The sequence below is a fragment of the Rana temporaria genome, chromosome 11 (assembly GCF_905171775.1).
Source record: "Rana temporaria chromosome 11, aRanTem1.1, whole genome shotgun sequence".
Taxonomy (NCBI): Eukaryota; Metazoa; Chordata; class Amphibia; order Anura; family Ranidae; genus Rana; species Rana temporaria.
The window spans coordinates 5,430,239-5,450,314 of record NC_053499.1 but is presented as its reverse complement, the minus strand read 5'-3'; the positions used below and the strand labels follow the sequence as shown (position 1 = coordinate 5,450,314).

Genomic DNA, 20,076 nt, shown 5'->3' with positions numbered 1-20,076 from the left:
ACATTCTACTTTCTTCCGAAAGGATCGATAACAATCAAATTCCTGTGCAATCGATCACCCCCACTAACTGCACTTGTGTAGGAAGATAACAATGGTGAAAATCGGTGACCTGCAGCTTCCCCATAGATGGGAAATGATCAGTGCCGGGCGCTGTCAGTAAATGTAGTCTGTCAGTACAAATAATGGTGCAATGTCGCCCTCTGGTGTATTCATTGAGAAATTACACAAACACTTTTTAAAAACCTCACAGAAGGGAACTAAAATGCAAAGATATATTGGATATATCAGAGGACTACATACAAATCGTCTGAGGGTGGGGAAGGAAGTGCCTTTAAAATAGAAGTGATCATGTAACTGTAGCTTGGCTGTAAATAATCTTTATCAAATAATTTGTATTAGCAGTTCTTGTGACCAGGGTGGATTTCATTTTAATCAAGTCGATTAAAATCACGATTCAAATCTCTAGTAAAAAGGCTTGATTTAAATCATCATTTTTAAAGAGCAACTGTCATCTCTGACCCGCTGTTGGCTCCCCCTCTGACCCGCTGTTGGCTCCTCCTCTGACCCGCTGTTTGCTCCTACTCTGACCCACTGTTGGCTCCTCCTCTGACCCGCTGTTGGCTCCTTCTCTGATCCGCTGTTTGCTCCCCCTCTGACCCGCTGTTTGCTCCTCCTCTGACCCGCTGTTGGCTCCTCCTCTGACCCGCTGTTGGCTCCTCCTCTGATCCGCTGTTTGCTCCCCCTCTGACCCGCTGTTTGCTCCTCCTCTGACCCGCTGTTGGCTCCTCCTCTGACCCGCTGTTGGCTCCTCCTCTGACCCGCTGTTGGCTCCTCCTCTGACCCGCCGTTGGCTCCTCCTCTGACCCGCCGTTGACTCCTCCTCTGACCCGCCGTTGGTTCCTCCTCTGGCCTGCCTTTGGCTCCTCCTCTGACCCGCCGTTGGCTCCTCCTCTGACCCGCCGTTGGCTCCTCCTCTGGCCCGCCGTTGACTCCTCCTCTGACCCGCCGTTGGTTCCTCCTCTGGCCCGCTGTTGACTCACCAACAGGCCCATTCATTTTAATGGGAAGGCTGGTGATGCCGCAGGGACACAACAAGGGGAGGGACATGGTGGCAGCAGGTGAGTGGATGCCCCGCTAAAAGGCACTTCCAGGATGGATCTGAAATGACAGGTGCTCTTTAAATATAAGGACTTATTCTTGCTGGTAGTTAGAATCTTTAATATCTGCCAACAAAATATCAGCGTTGAACATATCTGTTCTTGGGTGTGGCGCACAGATACGACGGCGCACATTTGCACTTACGTCGGCGTAACTTGTTATATGTCGGCATAAGTGCTTTGTGAATCTGGGCCAAAAAGTTTGAGAAGGTGACGAGACGAGGATGACCTGGAAGATGTAGGCCATGTCCCTGTAGACAATACAATGTATATCCAACCCAATGTATGTGGGAGGAGAAGGTCGGGTGGGGGGGGCTAATAAATTGGATTTTGCGTAGGGGACGCTCGCCGGGAATCCGCTACACCCTCCCTATATTCCTGTGAACATCTTTCCTCACATCTCGCAAACATCAAAGCCGCGCCTCGTATTCTGTTTGAAATGTAATTTCAGGGGTCAGCGGAGCCCCGGAGCGTTCGCTGTGTTTTTCTAGCGGTTTGGTGATGGAATATCCGAGTCTTGCTTCCTGCTGCTCACAGATGTCCAGATAAACGAGAACTTCCATCTGTTCCACACACGTTTTTTATTTATAAAGCGCAGAAAAAATAATTGCTTCTTGTTTGGTCGCACTGCGACACGTTCTGACGCCGAATTCTTGGCTGCGGATTTTTTTTGCAGCTTATAAATGTTGATAGAAGCCGCAACGCCAAAGTGTGAGCAGGAGGCGGGTGGGAGAACCAATTAGGGAAATGCAGCGAGAACCAAACAAAGTGACGCCTCTAAGAGGGAAAATTTTGTCTTCCCTCAGTTAAAAATAAGGAGTTGCCCATTTTGTGGGAGGTTTACGTCCTTTAAAAATAGGAATGTTTTAAAAAAAATTGAGAAATCTCCCACAGGCAGCCCTGGTGCCCGATCTGCACCCCCCAAGGCCACATGCAGCCCTTTGATATTGGTTTTCTGGCCCTGGAACCCCAGAAGGCAGTAATAAGAGTGGAGAGCATTGATCTGCTAATGGGAAGTGATCTCTAGCAGTCTCTTGTCACATGTCCCCTCTCCTGTAGCACGTCCACAGTCTCTGTCTATCTCTTGTAGCATGTCTTCAGTCTCTGACCATCTCCTGTAAGCTGTTCAGTCTTTGACCATCATTGAAGCTTATCTACAGTCTCTGCCCATCACTGTAAGGTGTCCACAGGCTCTGCCCATCACTGTAAGGTGTCCATAGTCTCTGTCCAACACTATAAGGTGCCCACAGTCTGTCCATCACTGTAAGGTGTCCACAGTCTCTGGCCATCACTGTAAGGTGTCCACAGTCTCTGACCATCACTGTAAGGTGTCCACAGTCTCTGCCCATCACTGTAAGGTGTCCACAGTCTCTGCCCATCACTGTAAGGTGTCCACAGTCTCTGCCCATCACTGTAAGGTGTCCACAGTCTCTGCCCATCACTGTAAGGTGTGCACAGTCTCTGTCCATCATTGTAAGGTGTCCACAGTCTCCGGCCATCACTGTAAGGTGTCCACAGTCTCTGCCCATCACTGTAAGGTGTCCACAGTCTCTGCCCATCACTGTAAGGTGTGCACAGTCTCTGTCCATCATTGTAAGGTGTCCACAGTCTCCGGCGATCACTGTAAGGTGTCCACAGTCTCTGCCCATCACTGTAAGGTGTCCACAGTCTCTGCCCATCACTGTAAGGTGTCCACAGTCTCTGCCCATCACTGTAAGGTGTCCACAGTCTCTGCCCATCATTGTAAGGTTGCCCTACTGACACCATCCACTTTCCTACTGACACCTTCCACTGCTCTACTGACACCAACCTCTGACCTGCTGGCACCAACCACTGATGCCGTCAACTGCCCTACTGACGACATCCACTGCTGACGCCGTCCACTGTCCTACAGACACCGACCCCTGACCAATTGACAGTGTCCACTGCCCCACTGACACCAACCTACTGGCACCAACCACTGACGCCATCCACTGCCCTACTGACACCATCCTCTAACCTGCTGGCGCCAACCTCTGACCTGCTGACACCATCCACTGCCCTACTGACTGACACTGTCCACTTTTGAGGTAGGGTAAGTTGATATTTTTACAGTGATGTTTGTGTATCTGTGATTACAATAATAAAAACCCTTGAGAGTTAGATAGAAAAAGTGAAAATGGGCGATGGGCACAGTTAAGTTTTTTATCTTTTTTTTTTTCACAGAATAATTTGTTTTTGTTTAATTTTGCAAAAAGTATGATTTCGAGACAAATCTCTACAGTAATAAAACTCGGCTAGTAATCGGATGAAAGCTATTCCTGACTCAGGACAGAAGGGGGCGCACATACACTGTGATTAAAAAGCATTCTGAACTTTTTTTCATTTCTTTTTTTTTTATTACTATATCCTCTGAGGTCACAGAACAGGTCATTCCTTTTGTGGTATCAGAGGAGAGGACGGCCGGCGTGTCCCTCTGGAAACATTTTCCCACCACATGAAATGATTTGGGCTCTCACCTGTTTACTTTTTAACTTCGGTCCCTTTTAATTATTAACACCGGCGTTTTGGAAGTCAAGGTGATTCTTTTTTTTTTTCTTTGAATGACCCCGCGGTCGTTTTATGGGGGTCACCGTATCTTGGACTGTTTACTGAGGGCCGGATTCAGATACCTGAGCGTATCTGTCCGGCCGGCGTAACGTATCCTAGATACGTTACGCCGCTGTAACTTTGGGCGCAAGTTCCGTATTCAGAAAGAACTTGCGCCCTAAGTTACGGCGGCGTAACTAATGTGGGCCGGCGTAAGCCCACCTAATTCAAATGGGGATGTTGGGGGCGTGTTTTATGTAAATTTGTCTTGACCCCGCGTATTTTAATTTTTTTTTCAACGGCGCATGCGCCGTTCGTGAAAACATCCCAGTGCGCATGCTCGAAAAACCGCCGCAAAACGTCATTGCTTTCGACGTGAACGTAAATTACGTCCAGCCGTATTCGCGAACGACTTACGCAAACAAAGTAAAAATTTCAAAACTTGGCGCGGGAACGACGGCCATACTTAACATAGGATACGCCGCACATACCCCTCATATAGCAGGGGTAACTTTACGCCGGAAAAAGCCGAACGCAAACGACGTAAAAAAAAAGTACCTAGATACGCCGAATTCACAAACGTACGTGGGCCCGGCGGTAGTTTTTTTACGTCGTTTGCGTAAGGCTTTGTCGGCGTAACGTTGCTTCTGCTTCTATGAGGCGCACACAATGTTAAGTATGGGCGTCGTTCCCGCTTCGATTTTAGAATTTTTTACGTTGTTTGCGTAAGTCGTTCGCGAATAGGGCTGGACGTCATTTACGTTCATGTCGAAACCAATACGTCGTTGCGGCGTACTTGGGAGCAATGCACACTGGGTTATGTACACTGACGGCGAATGCGCCGTTCGTAAAACACGTCATTCACGTCAGGTCATCACATATTAGCATAAAACACGCCCCCCTTCCACATTTGAATTACGCGGGCTTACGCCGGCCCCATTTACGCTACGCCGCACTTGCTACTGTAAGTTGCGGCGGCGAAGCGTAAATACCATACGCTGCGCCGTTGTTAAGATTAAGCGCAGCTATCTGAATCTAGCCCTTTATTTTTTGCGCAACCCGATCAATATACACTTATTGCGATTCTTTTTTTTTAACAAAAATATGTAGAAGAATACGTATCTTCCTCAACTGAGAAAGAAGTGTGTGTTTTTTTTTTTTATATACTTTTTGGAGGATATTTATTATAGCAAAAAGTAAAAAATATTGTTGCTCTTTTTTTTTGGTTTATAACGCAAAAAACTAAAACCGTACTAAAGCTTTATAAAAAAGAGGCAATGGGCATTTTCAGAAGGTCACCAATGGCCGCCTCTGTGTTGGTCTCAGTGCCGGTTTTGCATGAAAAGAATTGTCCTCCAAACCCGGACACCAAAAACCCACAACGCCTGAACCCCGCCAGAGATCTGCAGAGCTCCGGGTTCTGTGGAATTCCAGACTCGCGGACATGTTTCCAATTTGTAGGAGAGGGGACGTTAGTGAAAACATTGTATTATTGACACAGTCAGGAGATTATTAACGTGGAGTCCCCGGGGTGAGAGGGCGAGCGTGCTGGGTGCACCGTGACGGGCCCAGAGCTTGGTCAGTACTGCCGAGTTCAAGCAATCCGGAGACCTGCGCGGGACGGCTGGGAAGGTTTGATATGAAATATTATCAGGAGGGATATTTTTCCCGAGGATTAGGATTGGGAAGTGCAGACGAGGGTTAGAAAAGAGAAACGGGGGGGGGGGGGGGGGGGGATTTATTGCAGCCGGGAAACCTCAGATATAAATCATTACAATCTGTAACTTCTGCATGTCATACTTCTATGGTACTGAGTGTGTGTAACGCCGCGCACACATGGCGAGAAAAATGACATTTTTTTAAATTGGTCGTGAAAAACGGTCGCATATGTGGGGGCTCCAGAGCATTTTTCTCGACAAGAAAAATGGCCATTAAAAATGTAGAACCTGCTAACGTAGTTTTCCACGTCGTCGTTTTTCTCGTCGTGAAAAGCGGTCGTGTGTACGCTTTAACGACGGGGGGAAAAAAAACGCGTAAGCAAGTTATGAGAAGGGAATTTTGCATAATCGGCCCAAAGGGTGGCGCCATTCGAACGGAACTTCCCCTTCATAGTGCCGTCGTACGAGTTTTACGTCACCGCGCTTTGCTAGAGCATTTTTTTCCACGATCGTGTGTAGGCAAGGCAGGCTTGACAAGAATCACGTCCAGAATTTTTTTTTTTTTTTTCCATGACATGAAAAACGGTTGTGTGTACGCGGCATTATGGTGGTTTCATCCAGATAGTATTTTTTTTTTATATCTGTATGTTAGAGCTGCACCATTCTGGCTAAAATAAAAATCCGGGGGGCAGATTCACATACATTTAGATAGGCGCAGCGTATCAGAGATACGCTACGCCGCTGTAACTTACTTTTTCATTCTTTGAATCTACAAAGAATTTGCGCCGTAAGTTACGGCAGCGTACTGTATCTCTCGGCGTGTAATTCAAATCGGCGGGTAGGGGGCGTGATTCATTTAAATGAAGCGCGTTACCGCGCCGAATGAACTGCGCATGCTCCGTTTCGAAATTTCCTGCCGTGCTTTGCGCGAAATGACGCTGCAACGACTTCATTTTTTGAACTTAGACGTGAATTACGTCCATCCCTATTCACGGACGACTTGCGCAAAAAAAAAAATTCTAATTTTGACGGGGGAACAACGGCCATACTTAACATGGCAAGTCTAACTATACGCCGCAAAAAAGCAGCTTTAACTATACGCCGCAAAAAAGCAGCTTTAACTATACGCCGGAAAAAGCCGACTAGAGACGACGTAAGAGAATGCGACGGCCGCGCGTACGTTCGTGGATCGTCGGAAATAACTAATTAGCATACCCGACGCGGAAAACGACGCAAACTCCACCCAGCAGACGCCGAAGTATTGTACCTACGATCCGAAGGCGTACGAAGCCATACGCCTGTCGGATCTAACCCAGAAGCCGTCGTATCTTGGTTTGAGGATTCAAACTAAAGATACGACGCGGGAAATTTGAAAGTACGCCGGCGTATCAGTAGATATACGCCGGCGTACTCTCTATGAGGATCTGGCTCCGGATTCTTTTGCTTAGATTGAAGATAGATCGCGATTCTCTCACAATTCTCGCGGCGTAACATCATCTTTCACATTAAACAAAAAAAAATTGGGCTAACTTTACTGTTTCTTTTCTTTTTTTTATTATTCATTAAAGTGTATTTTTTCCCCCAAAAAATTGTATTTGAAAGACTGCTGGGCAAATACAATGGGACATAAAATATTGCAACAATTGCCATTGTATTCTCTAGGGTCTCTGCTAAAAAAATTATATATAATGTTTGGGGGTTCCAAGTAATTTTCTGCCAAAAAATACAGGGCCAGATCCACAAAGATCTGCCTATCTTTAGGCAGGCGTAGCGTATCTAAGATACACTACGCCGCCGTAACTTAGAGCGTAGTTTCCGTATCCTGAAAGAGTTTGCGCCGTAAGTTACGGCGGCGTAGTGTAACTGTGTCGGCGTAAAGGCGCGCAATTTAAATGGATAAGATGTCGGCGTGTTTTATGTTAATTCTACTTGACCCCACGTAAATGACGTTTTTTTTGAATGGCGCATGCCCCGTCCGTGGGGGTATCCCAGTGCGCATGCTCAAAATCACGTTGCAAATAGTCAATGCTTTCAACGTGAACGTAATTTACGCAAAGCCCTATTCGCGAACGTTTTACGCAAACAACGGAATATTCGACGCTGTCCCGAAGTCCATACTTAACATTGCGTACGCCTTATAGACCCAGGGGTAACGTTACGCCGAAAAAAGCCTTACGGAAACAACGTAAAAAAAATTGGGGGGGCCCCAAGAAAATTTTTGCCCGGGGTCCAATCAGCATTAAAGACGGCCCTGCCGGGGGTGTAACACACAAGAGTTGAGCCCCCTGTTTCTAGGCTTTCTAATCCCCTTGTATTCTACCTGCGAGTGTTTCCCTCTCTGTAAATCCTGAGCCGTAGAGTCCGGTAATTCCCCTGACAAGTGGTGTGCGGGGTGGAAATATCTCGGCGCTCGCCCGCCGTAGAGTCGTGTTTAATAAATAGAGTTCCTTGTGGTGGGGAATTCTTCGCCCTTACAAGGAGACCCTTCCACGGCTTTGTTTATATCGCAGGTCCTCTTACCGACGCGGAGGAACCAATAAAGTCCGGCGTCCGCCGCATACTTCAGAACTCGTTGTTTAATTTCCCCGAGAGAAGATAAACCATTATCTGGTGCGGCTGTAATTCTCTCCCCCACTCCTTCCAGAGAACAAAGTCGGGACACTTCCTGTCCCCCGGGGATTTATCTGCAGGTGGACGGCGCTTTGATCTCGCGGCGGGGGCCATGTGCCGCCCTTCCTCCGCTAACATTGGAGTGTAGAGCGGGATCTGGATGTGGAGGGATGGGCTGGTGGCATCTTCTGAAGAACCTTCATAATAAATAACGAGGCATCTCCATGATGTATCAAGTGCTGCTCCGTCACGGAACCCAGACCATTCACTCCAAACCAACATTCTGGCCCAGATCCACAAAGAAATTACGCTAGATACGCCGCGTAATTTCTACGATGCGCCGTCGTATCTTTGTTTTGTATCCACAAAACAAAGATACGACTGAATGTGGGCTCGATCCGACTGACGTTCGTCTTAGTGCGCCGTCGGATCTTAGGTGCATATTAACGCTGGCCGCTAGGTGGCGCTTCCGTTGATTTCCGCGTCGAGTATGCAAATGAGCTAGATACGGCGATCCACAAACATATGTCCGGCCGGCGCATTTTTTTTTACGTTGTTTCCATAAGGCTTTTTTCGGCGTAACGTTACCCCTGGGTCTATGAGGCGTAGCCAATGTTAAGTATGGACGTCGGGCCAGCGTCGAATTTTCCGTTGTTTGCGTAAAACGTTCGCGAATAGGGCTTTGCGTAAATTACGTTCACGTCGAAAGCATTAATTTCGAGCATGCACACTAGGATACCCCCACGGACGGCACATGCGCCGTAAAAAAAAACGTTATTTACGTGGGGTCAAGATGAATTACCATAAAACACGCCTACATCTTATCCATTTGAATTGCGCGCCCTTACGCCGACAGTTGCACTACGCCGCCGTAACTTATGGCGCAAAATCTTTGTGGATACGGAAAATACGCTGTAAGTTACGGGCGGTGTAGTGTATCTGAGCTACGCTACGCCGGACTTAAAGATGCGCCGAGGTACGTGGATCTGGGCCTCTGTCTATAGGATAATACGGCGCCTTGAAAAAGTATTCATACCCCCTTGAAATTTCCCACATTTTCTCATGTTGCAACCAAAGACTATAAATGTATCTTATTGGGATTTTATGTGATGGACCAACACAAGTGGAGGGAAAATTATAAATGTTTTTCAATTTTATTTACAAATAGGTGAAAATTGTGGGGGGTGCATTTGTATGGCGCCCCCCGGAGTCAATACTTTGTAGAACCCCCTTTCTCTACAAGTCTTTTTGGGGGGGTCTCTACCAGCTTTGCACATCTAGAGAGGAACATTTCTCCTCCATTCTTCTTCTTTGTAAAATATCTCAAGCTCTGTCAGATTGGATGGAGAGCGTCTGTGATCAGCAATTTTCAAGTCTTGCCACAGATTCTCGATGGGATTTAGGTCTGGACTGTGACTGGGCCATTCTAACACATGAATAGGCTTTGATCTAAACCATTCCATTGTAGCTCTGGCTGTACTTTAGGGTCGTTGTCCTGCTGGAAGGTGAACCCCCCCCCCCCCCAGTCTCAAGTCTTTTGTAGACTCGAACAGGTTTTCTTCTAAGATTGTCCTGTATTTGTCTCCATCCATCTTCCCATCAACTCTGACCAGCTTCCCTGTCCCTGCTGAAGAAAAGCATCCCCCCACATGATGCTGCCACCGCCATGTTTCACAGTAGGGATGGTGTGTTCAGGGTGATGTGCAGTGTTAGTTTCCCCCACACATTGCGTTTTGCTTTTAGGCCAAAAAGTAACTTTTTGGTGTCATGTGACCAGAGCACCTTCTTCCACATGTTTGCTGTGTCCCCTCCCCCACATGGCTTCTCACAAACTACAAACAGGACTTCTTATGACTTTCTTTCTCCAATGTCTTTCTTCTTGTCACTCTTCCATAAAGGGCAGATTTGTGGAGAGACCACTAATAGTTGTCCTGTGGACAGATTCTCCCCCCTGAGCTGTGGATCTCTGCAGCTCCTCCAGAGTTACCATGGGCCTCTTGGCTGCTTCTCTGATGAATGCTCTCCTTGCCCGGCCCGGTCAGTTTAGGTGGACGGCCGTGTCTTGGTAGGTTTGCAGTTGTGCCATACTCTTTCCATTTTCCGATTATGGATTGAACAGAAGCCCCGTGAGATGGTCAAATCTTGGGAGATTTTTTATTATAACCTAACCCTGCTTTATACTTCTCCACAACTTTATCCCTGACCTGTCTGGTGTGTTCCTTGGCCTTCATGATGCTGTTTGTTCACTAAGGTTCTCTAACAAACCTCTGAGGGCCTCACAGAACAGCTGTATTTATACTAAGATTAAATTACACACAGGTGGGCTCTATTTACTAATTAGGTGACTTCTGAAGGCAATTGGTTCCACCAATGTAAGGGACATTCTTCCCACTGATCACCAATGTAAGGAACATTCTTCCCACTGATCACCAATGTAAGGGACATTCTTCCCACTGATCACCAATGTAAGGGACATTCTTCTCACTGATCACCAATGTAAGGAACATTCTTCCCACTGATCACCAATGTAAGGGACATTCTTCTCACTGATCACCAATGTAAGGGACATTCTTCCCACTGATCACCAATGTAAGGAACATTCTTCCCACTGATCACCAATGTAAGGGACATTCTTCCCACTGATCACCAATGTAAGGGACATTCTTCTCACTGATCACCAATGTAAGGAACATTCTTCTCACTGATCACCAATGTAAGGAACATTCTTCCCACTGATCACCAATGTAAGGAACATTCTTCTCACTGATCACCAATGTAAGGGACATTCTTCTCACTGATCACCAATGTAAGGAACATTCTTCTCACTGATCACCAATGTAAGGAACATTCTTCCCACTGATCACCAATGTAAGGAGCATTCTTCTCACTGATCACCAATGTAAGGAACATTCTTCTCACTGATCACCAATGTAAGGAACATTCTTCTCACTGATCACCAATGTAAGGAACATTCTTCTCACTGATCACCAATGTAAGGGACATTCTTCCCACTGATCACCAATGTAAGGGACATTCTTCTCACTGATCACCAATGTAAGGGACATTCTTCTCACTGATCACCAATGTAAGGAACATTCTTCTCACTGATCACCAATGTAAGGAACATTCTTCCCACTGATCACCAATGTAAGGGACATTCTTCTCACTGATCACCAATGTAAGGGACATTCTTCTCACTGATCACCAATGTAAGGGACATTCTTCCCACTGATCACCAATGTAGGGGACATTCTTCTCACTGATCACCAATGTAAGGGACATTCTTCCCACTGATCACCAATGTAAGGGACATTCTTCTCACTGATCACCAATGTAAGGGACATTCTTCCCACTGATCACCAATGTAAGGGACATTCTTCTCACTGATCACCAATGTAAGGGACATTCTTCTCACTGATCACCAATGTAAGGAACATTCTTCTCACTGATCACCAATGTAAGGAACATTCTTCCCACTGATCACCAATGTAAGGGACATTCTTCTCACTGATCACCAATGTAAGGGACATTCTTCCCACTGATCACCAATGTAAGGGACATTCTTCCCACTGATCACCAATGTAAGGGACATTCTTCCCACTGATCACCAATGTAAGGGACACTTTTCCTACTGACCACTAATGAATTGGTCTTATCAGGGGTTCTCTGAGAATTGCAGATTATTTCAAGGGTTCCTCCAGGACGGGGATTTGGTCCCCCCCCCTCCTGTGATTTCCACCTTCCTCGCTGCAACTCCTGTTATATAACATGTGATATGTGGGATCTTCCATGTAATGTTATGTAACGCACTTCGCACTGACCTCACAAGAGTAAAGACGACGTCACAGAACTCAAATTTAGCTTTCTATGAACTCTCAGAGCATACTGAAATGGTATGGGGACCCTCCATGGAGGACCATCTGGCTTTGGAAATTCACAATTCTCTGAAGAGCGTGCGATATAAACTAACTGAAATCTTCAATGACATTTATAATGACCCCGAACTAAAAGCGCTCCGCTAATCGCATAAAGAAGTTAGCCACTGATGAGATTGCGGGTGTAATTCCCATCAGCATGGAGTTTGTATTTCCTCCCTGTATATGTGTGTGGCTTTCCTATGGATTCTCCTCACAGGGAAAAGAGATGGGGGGGGGGGGGCCTTTCCCTCAATGGGGAGAGCCATGGCAAAGAAAACCTCACAGGGGTTCTAACCCTTTTCTTGCTGTGTCTGTAAAGAAGAACATTTTGCCTGGAGTTCCACTTTAATCGGATTCTTCCAAAATAGTCTCTCGTGCTTGGATGTGATCATGGTGGTGACATTAGAGTGTAAGCTCTTCTGGTACTGAGACTGATGTGACTGGCTCAGTGTCCTTTGTACAGCACTGCGGTATATGTCAGAGCTATAATAATGTAAAATGGTATGGTACTGTGGGGGGACATTAGAGTGTAAGCTCCTCTGGTACAGAGACTGATGTGATTGGCTTAGTATTCTTTGTACAGCACTGCGGTATATGTCAGAGCTATATAAACGTATAATAATAGTGTGTGCCCGTGGGGGGGACATTAGAGTGTAAGCTCCTCTGGTGCTGCGGCTGATGTGACTGGCTCGGTGCTCTTTGTACTGCACTGTGGTATATGTCAGATATATATAAATGTATAATAATAATTGTGTGTAACTGCAGGGGGACGTTAGAGTGTAAGCTCCTCTGGTACAAAGGCTGGTTTGACTGTTCTCTGTACAGCACTGCAGTATATGTCAGAGCTATATTAATGTATAATAGTGTGTGACTGTGGGGGGAGGACATTAGAGTGTAAGCTCCACTGGTACAGAGACCAATGTGACAGGCTTAGTATTCTTTGTACTGCACTGCGGTATATGTCAGAGCTATATACATGTATAATAATAATAATAATAGTGTGTGACTGTAAGGGAGGGGACATTAGAGTGTAAGCTCCTGTGGTGCAGAGACTGATGTGACTGGCTCGGTGCTCTCTGTACAGCTCTGCGGTATATGTCAGAGCTATATAAATGTATAATAATAATAGTGTGTGACTGCAGGGGGGGGAGGACATTAGAGTGTAAGCTCCTCTGGTACAGAGGCTGGTGTGACTGTTCTCTGTACAGTACTGTGGTATATGTCAGAGCTATATAAATGTATAATAATAATGTGTGAGTGTGGGGGATGGGATATTAGAGTGTAAGCTCCTCTGGTGACTGATGTGATTGGCTCTGTGCTTTTTGTACAGCAATACGGTATATGTCAGAGCTATATAAATGTATAATAATAGTGTGTGCCCGTGGGGGGGACATTAGAGTGTACGCTCCTCTGGTGCTGTGGCTGATGTGACTGGCTCAGTGCTCTCTGTACAGCACTATAGTATATGTCAGAGCTATATAAATGTATAATAATAATAGTGTGTGACTGTGGTGGAGGGGACATTAGAGTGTAAGCTCCTCTGGTGACTGATGTGACTGGCTCAGTGTTCTCTGTACAGCACTGCGGTATATGTCAGAGCTATAATAATGTATAATATTGTGTGGCTGTAAGGGGGACATTAGAGTGTAAGCTCCTCTGGTGCAGAGACTTGTAGGAATGAATTAGTCCTCCTCTTTCTCTCTGTGACATATAAATGAGAGGTCAGTGAGGTGGAGAGCTGTAGAGAGGGATGGGGACTTGTATGGATGGGAGGGGGGTGGAGAGAGTCTGGTGGAGGGTGGAGAGATTAGTACATCTCACAGAAGACTTTGTAGTGATGAATGCGGGGGGCAGAGCGTGGAGCCGGTACTATGGGGAAGGGAAGGTGAGTAACGTTCTTCTCTTCTCTATATGAATTGTGTGTTGAGGGATGGAAACGATGATCTCAGGCTGCAACCTTCTCACTCTGTCACAGCTACTGGAAATCTCTCTCTGTTCTCCGGCAATTATTGTATGTGTCTGTAGTACACGTCTATGCAGAGAGTGGCTTGTTTAGGGGTCTCCTCATATTATATAGTTGTGATACGTTTAAGAGGAGATTGTACAATCCTATTGTAGTGTGTGTGGCCCCCCTATGTGACCGAGCCCAAATTCTACACATACGCAATTACATGTTTTTAGCTTCTGTGTTTTGCTTTTATCAAATCTATATTTTTATAAAATTGATGTGGTCCAAATTGCCTTTAAAGTCCAAATCCTTAGTTGTTTTCTTTCCGAGCTTCAAATAATTGTAATGCAGAGCTTTCACCAGGCTCAATTTACAAAGCTGGATCACCAATGAGCGCATAGAGCTGTATCCACCAATGAGAGCATAGAGCTGCATCCAGCAATGAGCGTATAGAGCTGCATCACCAATGAGCACATAGAGCTGCGTCCACCAATGAGCGCATAGAGCTGCGTCCACCAATGAGCGTATAGAGCTGCGTCCACCAATGAGCGCATAGAGCTGCGTCCACCAATGAGCATATAGAGCTGCGTCCACCAATGAGCGTATAGACCTGCATCCAGCAATGAGCGCATAGAGCTGCGTCCACCAATGAGCGCATAGAGCTGCATCCAGCAATGAGCGTATAGAGCTGCGTCCACCAATGAGCGTATAGAGCTGCGTCCACCAATGAGCGCATAGAGCTGCATCACCAATGAGCGCATAGAGCTGCATCCAGCAATGAGCGCATAGAGCTGCATCCAGCAATGAGCGCATAGAGCTGCGTCCAGCAATGAGCGTATAGAGCTGCGTCCAGCAATGAGCGCATAGAGCTGCGTCCACCAATGAGCGCATAGAGCTGCGTCCAGCAATGAGCGCATAGAGCTGCGTCCAGCAATGAGCGCATAGAGCTGCGTCCAGCAATGAGCGTATAGAGCTGCATCCACCAATGAGCGCATAGAGCTGCGTCCAGCAATGAGCGCATAGAGCTGCGTCCAGCAATGAGCGCATAGAGCTGCGTCCAGCAATGAGCGCATAGAGCTGCGTCCAGCAATGAGCGTATAGAGCTGCGTCCAGCAATGAGCGTATAGAGCTGCGTCCAGCAATGAGCGCATAGAGCTGCGTCCAGCAATGAGCGCATAGAGCTGCATCCAGCAATGAGCGCATAGAGCTGCGTCCAGCAATGAGCGTATAGAGCTGCGTCCAGCAATGAGCGCATAGAGCTGCGTCCACCAATGAGCGCATAGAGCTGCGTCCAGCAATGAGCGCATAGAGCTGCGTCCAGCAATGAGCGCATAGAGCTGCGTCCAGCAATGAGCGTATAGAGCTGCATCCACCAATGAGCGCATAGAGCTGCGTCCAGCAATGAGCGCATAGAGCTGCGTCCAGCAATGAGCGTATAGAGCTGCGTCCAGCAATGAGCGTATAGAGCTGCGTCCAGCAATGAGCGCATAGAGCTGCGTCCAGCAATGAGCGCATAGAGCTGCATCCAGCAATGAGCGCATAGAGCTGCCTCCACCAATGAGAGCATAGAGCTGCATCCAGCAATGAGAGCATAGAGCTGCATCCAGCAATGAGAGCATAGAGCTGCATCCAGCAATGAGAGCATAGAGCTGCGTCCAGCAATGAGAGCATAGAGCTGCGTTCACTAATAAGCGCATAGAGCTGCGTCCACCAATGAGCGCATAGAGCTGCGTCCACCAATGAGCGCATAGAGTATCTATGCGCTCATTGGTGGACCCCTCACATTTTTGTAAATCTTTTCTTGTATCTTTTCGTGTGACAACACTGAAGAAATGACACTTTGCTACAATGTTGTGTAGTGAGTGTACAGCTTGTATAACAGTGTAACTTTACTGTCCCCTCAAAATAACTCAACACACAGCCATTAACGTCTGAACCCGCTGGCAACAAAAGTGAGTACACCCCTAAGTGAAAATGTCCAAATTGGGCCCAATTAGCCATTTTCCCTCCCCCCGTGTCATGTGACTCGTTGGTGTTACAAGGTCTCAGGTGTGAATGGGGAGCAGGTGTGTTAAATTGGGTGTTATCGCTCTCACTCTCTCATATACTGGTCACTGGAAGGACAACATGACACCTCATGGCAAAGATCTTTCTGAGGATCTGAAAAAAAAAAAGAATTGTGTCTCTACATAAAGATGGCCGAGGATATAAGAAGATTGCCAAGACCCTGAAACTGAGCTGCAGCATGGGGGCCAAGACCATCCAGCGGTATAACAGGACGGGTTCTACTTCTGGCTGTGTGTTGAGTTATTTTGAGGGGACGGCAAATTTACACTGTTATACAAGCTGTACACTCACTACACAACATTGTAGATACAAAGGCCGGGATTCAGAAAGGACTTACGACGACGTATCTCCAGATACGCTGTCGTAAGTCCAAATGTGCGCCGTCATATCTATAAGCGTATTCTTGAAACAAGATACGCCTGAAATTTGCCAAGATACGACCGACGTAAGTCTCCTTACGCCGTCGTATCTTGGGTGCATATTTACGCTGGCCGCAAGGGGCGGTTCCGTAGATTTACGCGTCGAATATGAAAATGACCTAGATACGCCAATTCACGAACGTACTTGCGCCCGTCGCATTAAGCTACGCCGTTTACGTAAGGCGTACGTCCGGCGTAAGTTTACCCCTCATAAAGCAGGGGTAATTCATGTTAAGGTACGGACGTCGGAACAGCGTCGTATTTTACGTCGTTTGCGTAAGTCGTACGTGAATGGGGCTGGGCGTAGGTTACGTTCACGTCGAAAGCATTGAGCCGACGTATCTTAGGGAGTATTTGCGACGTGATTCTGAGCATGCGCCGTTCAATCAGCCATGCATTTACATGGGGTCACGCTTCATTATAATACAACACGCCCACTGCCTTGCTACTTTGAATTACGCGGGCTTACGCCGGCCCATTTACATTACGCCGTCGTTAGAAAGAGAGCAAGTGCTTTGTGAATACAGTACAAAACCACTCTAGGTTACGTCGGCGTAGCGCATATCAGATGCGCTTCGCCGCTCTAAAGAAACGCCAATGTATCTGAATCCCGGCCAAAGTGTCATTTCCTCAGTTTTGTCACATGAAAAGATTTACAAAACTGTGAGCGATGGGGTGTACTTACTTTTGTGAGATCCTGTAGAGCTGAATCCACCAAAGAACTCCTAGCGCTTTGTCTATCAGTTAACACACAGAGTTGTGTCCACTAATGAACATATAAAGCTGTGTCCTCCAATGAATGCGTAGAGCTGTGTACTGTAATGAATGTATGGATCCGTATCCTCCAATGAATGCAGAGAACTCTTATTTTTAACCATCGCTCTATGCCAATAGGGCGGCTCGGGGGGCATGAGCACCCCCATAGAAAGGAGCTGTCTATGGGGGCACTCAAGTTGGGGGGTTGAGCACCAACGGGGGACCCCAGAAGAGGAGGATTGAGGCTGCTCTGTGCAAAACCATTACACAGAGCATGTAAGTATACATGTTTATTATTATTTTATTAATAATAATAATAATAATAAAAAAAGCTTTAATATCGCTTTAAAAAAATTATTTTCTACCGATATAGAGAAGGAATTGGCAGTAAATTGACGACCGTTTCTTGAAATTAAACCTTGTGGTACTCAGAGGGCCATCCTGATAATTGGGGATGTATAGACGGGCATACAGTAGCTACCGGTGACCAGCTGTAATCCAGACTGAAAGTAGAGGATAGGGGCCGATTATAAGTTCTATACAAAACTAAATTCACTCCAGCTGTGGATACAACGCTGATCCCCCCGATCTCCTCCTCCTGACAGCGCCGTGTATCCAGTGAGGAGTGTGAAATGTTTGGTACTGTAGCGGTTTGCCTCCAGCATGTGACAGTTTGTTATTATATTAGTACGTTTTATTTATTTATGTTGTATTTGTTTGTTGTAATTTTTTATGTTGTAATTGTTTGTTGTGTTTTTTTTATATTGTAATTGTTTGTTGTGTTTTTTTTTATGTTGGAATTGTTTGTTGTATTTTTTTTTTTTATGTTGTAATTGTTTGTTGTGTTTTTTTTATGTTGTAATTGTTTGTTGTGTTTTTTTTTTTTTTATGTTGTAATTGTTTGTTGTATTTTTTTTATGTTGTAATTGTTTGGCTGTTTTATAGCAGAAAGTAGTAAAAAACATTTTTTTTTTTCAAATATTGTCGCACTGTTTTTGTTTATAGCGCAAAAAATAAAAACCGCAGTAGTGATCAAATACCACCAAATCTATTTGTGGGGGGAAAAGGGACAATCATTTTATTTGTGTAGAGCATTGCACAACCGCGCAATTGTCAGTTGAATTAACGCAGTGCCGTATCGCAAAAACTGGCCTGGTAACAGTGGCAGCTGGTGCTCAAAATTATTGGGGGGGGGCGCAAACGAAAAAAAAAAAAATTGCAGCTTTACTGTGCCCATCAAACGCAGCCACTGTGCCATCAATTGTCACCACTGTGCCATGCCATCAAACGCAGCCACTGTGCCATCAATTGTCACCACTGTGCCATCAATTGTCACCACTGTGCCATCAATTGTCACCACTGTGCCATGCCATCAAACGCAGCCACTGTGCCATCAATTGTCACCACTGTGCCATCAATTGTCACCACTGTGCCATGCCATCAAACGCAGCCACTGTGCCATCAATTGTCACCACTGTGCCATCAATTGTCACCACTGTGCCATGCCATCAAATGCAGTCACTATGCCATCAATTCGCACCACTGTGCCATGCCATCAAACGCAGCCACTGTGCCACGCCATCAAACACAGTCACTGTGCCATGCCATCAAACAAAGCCACTGTGCCATCAATTGTCACCACTGTGCCATGCCATCAAACGCAGCCACTGTGCCCCTCAATTGTTGCCACTGTGCCAATTGTCACCACTGTACCCTTTAATTGTCACCACTGTGCCCATTGTTGCCACTGTGCATGTCACTGTGCCCTTTAATTGTTGCCACTGTGACCATTATCACCACTCTGCCCTTTGTCACCACTGTACCCATTGATGCCACTGTGCCCTTTGTCGCCTCTGTGCCCATTGTCGCCGCTGTGCTCTGTAAAATGCACTTACCTTACTCCTTCCACGTCCCTCGATGTCTTCTCCCGCTTTGGTGACGCTTCAGCCAATCAAGTTACCGATAACCAGAATCGGGGAACCTGATTGGCTGAGACGACCGTTAGTCTTATCCAAGGAACGCACCCCCCGTACGTTCTGAGGATAATTCATCCAGGAGCCGAGGGCTGTACTTCCGCACAGCCAACCAGCTGCCGTTATTCAGGTGGCCGGCGCTCATGGTCCGGCCATCTGAATAGACCAGCGGCAGCTGGCAACAATAACATACATTCATGCAATGCACGAATGTATGTTATTTGCGAGAGCCAGAGGGGGCGGCGCATTTTAAGAAAAAAAAATCTTAAAGGGCCCCTTTTTTTTTGGACTACTGGAGGGGGGGCGGCGCCCCCTATGGACGGGCCGCCACTGCCTGGTAAGGGGGGGTAAATCTTCAGGAGGTCATGATTGGCTACTATGCAGAGCTGCACCAGATTTTGCACCCTCCAGTTTTGTCAGGTGGCCCCGCCCCTCTAGGAGTTCCTCGGTTGTGTATTTATCTGTCGGAATAGAATTGCCCTTTCAGTGAAAAGTTTTCCTCTAGCTGGCTCCTGGCCGAGTGCACTTAGGAGATATTAAGCAGCTGATAGAAGATAAAAGTTGAGTATGAAATCCTCAGCCCCCCCCCCCCCTTCTCCTTTCATCTCTCCCTTTCCTCCCCCTGATACTCCCCACAGAAGCCTGCGTTTTATAGAGGAACATTCAGGGATTTGGGTTCCCCTCTTATACCATTGTTGGGTTATTGCAGGTAGACGTGATTTCGATTTGCGGTGCTTTTTTTTTTTTTCCTGGACGCAATTCAAGACATAACGCAGTCACCGTGAGGAAGAAACGAAGGGAAAGCAGATGTGACCGATTTATTTTATGTAACGTTACGTCTGTTCCAGGCAATTCCTCGGCTTTGTAGTAAAATGTTGCACAATGGTTTGGTGTAGAGTCACTTTACGTGGTCGTTATCGCCATTACTGGCTGCTCTGGTGGAGCCGATGAGCGGTAAAACGCGCGTTGTCACTTCATTCAGGCGTAAGAAGCGGAGTTTGGT

General features: G+C 46.5%; 1 protein-coding gene across 10 annotated transcripts in view; it reads left to right on the top strand.

Moving 5' to 3' along the window:
* NAV2 (neuron navigator 2) overlaps window positions 1-20,076 on the top strand; it is a 286,033-nt gene that overhangs the window by 128,883 nt on the left and 137,074 nt on the right. The window contains exon 1 of one of the 10 annotated variants that reach the window (XM_040327919.1): window positions 5,278-5,357. The exons of the other annotated variants lie outside the window; for them this stretch is intronic. The gene's annotated coding sequence lies outside the window, so the exon portion shown is untranslated. Of the gene's footprint in view, window positions 1-5,277; window positions 5,358-20,076 lie in introns of those variants that run through there. 10 annotated transcript variants of the gene reach the window in all.